Source organism: Elephantulus edwardii, unplaced genomic scaffold (genome assembly GCF_000299155.1).
Source record: "Elephantulus edwardii isolate Elephantulus edwardi_28Jun2011 unplaced genomic scaffold, EleEdw1.0 scaffold00034, whole genome shotgun sequence".
NCBI classification, from domain to species: domain Eukaryota; kingdom Metazoa; phylum Chordata; class Mammalia; order Macroscelidea; family Macroscelididae; genus Elephantulus; species Elephantulus edwardii.
The window spans coordinates 20,465,022-20,467,770 of NW_006399784.1; positions in this window are offsets into that span (position 1 = coordinate 20,465,022).

Sequence of the window (2,749 nt, forward strand, 5' to 3'; positions counted from 1 at the left end):
GTGGATTGATTCAGTGACTGGGGTAATCAGGATGGGTGTGTCAGAGACAGTGTGATTGGCACAGGACAGAGCAGAGTTTAGGGCTGTTGCACATACGGTTGCTGTGAGTCGCAAGCAACTCGACAGTACATAGCAACAACAACAACAACATTCACCTCTTCCTTGGATCATGTCTTCAGTGAGAAAAATAAACTCTTAGCCTTACTTAGAGTGTACATATAAATAATATGACAGGTATTTACAACTTCTGATCAACATCCTGAAATTGTCTCCTTGAATTTCTTTGTATTAAACTAAATATTCTCTTAAGATAAACATTGTTACAAATTGTTAGCTTCTGAAATCTGCTCCTGCAATGGATGTATATGTGATTGAAAGAATATTGAATCATGTTTTGAGGAAAACACAGTGACAAAGGCACTTACCTGGGCAAGCATGACTCCCCCCATCCTTGGTACCACGTTTACACAGTTCACTTGATTTAATCCTTAATTTAGTGTCTACATACATTTCTAGATATTGATTGAGTCTAATGAATTATAAAGGAGCCTAAGGATTGTATTTTTAAAATCATTGTAATTACTTTCTTTCTTCAAGTGCTCAATATAAAGTTTAAAATAAAAAATAAACTTATTTTTTAAAAAGGAGGAAGGAAGGGAGGAAAGAAGGAAGGAAGGAAGGAAGGAAGGTGAAGAGGCAGCACAAGAGAAGACAACCTGGGAGGAAATGGATTGACTCAGTGACTGTGGTAATGGAGGTAGATGTGTCAGAGTCAGGGAGACTAGCTCAGGATAGGACTGGCTTCAGAGCTATTGTACATAGAGGTCTATGAATTGCAGGTAACTCAACAGCACATAACAACAACAGTTCATTGAATATCCATTCATTCCACAAATATACATTGACCACTAATTATCTAGACCAAGTTCCATGCAAGGCATCAAGGGAAGGGTGGCGAGCAAAGCACTGTCTCTGTTCTGAATGGATTCACTAGAGAGACAAGCCAGCTAGTGCAATGAAGTAGGTAGAGGGATAGTCAAGATTCAATGGGAATGAAACAGACGAAGCATCTCAGGCAGCTCAGTCAACACAGAACTCTAGGTTCAGGTCCTACAGCAGTTAATAGAGTTGTCTTATAGTTAAAAGAGAATATGACAATTATTTTAAAGGCAAGAGAGGGGAAAAAGTTATATACTGCTTTTATAAGCTGTACCACCTGCTTTATGGTATACATTATGGGGGAAACTCCACTTAATCATGCAGATCACCTCTCACTGACATGGAAAACCATGTTCCTGTCAATTGTTCCACACCCCACAGTCACTATTTTTCATAACATATGAGCTATTATTTCCAGCTGAGTGTTGACAAGACAAAACTGTTCCCTAATGCTTCAGTGAGAGAGTAAAAAATAGTTGATAAAATATGAAAAGGTTGATTTTGATTATACCTACAATCTCTTCTCTTAGAACAAAATACATTTGAATAGGCATGAGTCATTCCTTACTGTGCTACAAAGTTGTTTTTTATTTTGTTTATTTGGTTATTTAATTGGCTGACATTAAAATAATTTTACTTATAATGTATGTTATAGGAATTAAAGAAACATACCAAAAAATGTACTAGTTAGATAACCAGTGCTTATATATAGTTCAGACATCTCTCTCTACAAAAGATAACTGGTTGGAGGACTGGATCAACATAACTTAAATTGCCAGCTGAGTTGGAATGGACTTGAAGTTGACCTTCCAGTAGGCTTTCAGAAGCTGTAAATAGTAAAAAAGGAGATTTCCCATCTTTCTCTTGCAGAGAGCTGGTAAATTAAAACAGCCAGATAGAAACCACATTTGATTTAGCAGCGCAAATCCTTATAGACTATGACACCAAAGCTCCTTGAAGGAATGGAGAGACAAAGAAAAACAGTATTTTAAGAATGAAGTCACATAGTATTTCTTATAAAAATAAAAAGAAATAAATTTAATTTTACATAAATTGAATAGATGACATACGAAATTAAAATGAAAAGTTAAACTTCATAGAAGATCCTCAATTCATTTTCTAAACTTTTGTTTTCTATTATGTTATTGTCAGTTACATTGTGTCAGATGCATTTTATTAATATTTTTCATTTATATATATACAGTGTGTTTATGTATATACATTATGTTCTGTTTACATTATATTTTGTGTTCATTTACACTGTGGAAGTTTTTTCCCTCTTACAAATGTTGCTGTTGTTGTTAAGTGCAGTGGAGTTGCAGGCGACACTAGGGTGCCTTCATCCTCTCTCCAGGTTCATAGGGTTTCCGGAGGCAAGCTGTTAATGGAAGTGGATGCCACTCCTCCTTCTAAGCTTGTTTTAAAGGGGGAGCTCCACCCCACTCTCCCTCTTACAAATAGATCATGAAAATTAATGAAATGTTCTTCAATTTACACACTTTACTTTTACACAGTATAAGTTGGAAGATTTTACTATGAAAGCTTAAATGATGAGCATGTTTATACTTCCTCCCACCCCTTATTCTATTATTTCCTGATTTTTTTGGAGGGAGGATGCTTTCTTTTGTTTAGCTAGCCATGATTCATACATTTATATTTACATTTTGCTCTGCAACCAAACTTTTCATTGTTGTTGCTTAATCTTGGTTGTATATGTATATTGATTTGTTGTTGTTGTTGTTATGTGCCGTCTAGTCGTTTTCGACTCATAGCGACCCTATCTATGCACAACAGCCCTAAACCCTGCTCT